Source organism: Penaeus monodon, chromosome 21 (assembly GCF_015228065.2).
Source record: "Penaeus monodon isolate SGIC_2016 chromosome 21, NSTDA_Pmon_1, whole genome shotgun sequence".
Taxonomy (NCBI): domain Eukaryota; kingdom Metazoa; phylum Arthropoda; class Malacostraca; order Decapoda; family Penaeidae; genus Penaeus; species Penaeus monodon.
In genome coordinates this window covers 9,809,635-9,809,899 of record NC_051406.1, presented here as the reverse complement: position 1 = coordinate 9,809,899, position 265 = coordinate 9,809,635, and the positions used below count along the sequence as shown (strand labels likewise).

General features: G+C 48.7%; 1 protein-coding gene across 1 annotated transcript in view; it reads left to right on the top strand.

The window, feature by feature from the left end:
- Positions 1 to 265, top strand: part of LOC119586192 (transcription factor EB-like) — a gene marked incomplete at its 5' end in the record, with an annotated part of 127,344 nt that overhangs the window by 61,510 nt on the left and 65,569 nt on the right.

Sequence of the window (265 nt, the reverse complement as noted above, 5' to 3'; positions counted from 1 at the left end):
ACTCAGTTTGTTTGGAGGCTGGAGAGGGGTGGGGGGGAGAGGTGCTCGGAGGGAGAAGGGCATATCAGTTTGTGTTTTTTTTGGTCGTGATAATGATGGTATTATTTGGTCGTTGTGGTGGTTGAAGGGAGATGGCTTTGAGTGCCACTGTGCCGAGCGGTGCCATCAGCTTCTCGTTTGGGAAATGTATTGTTCTGCGCTGACTGAAAGCTGTTTTGGGCGTGAAGCCATACGTGGGGTTTCTACTCTTTATTTTATTCGTTCA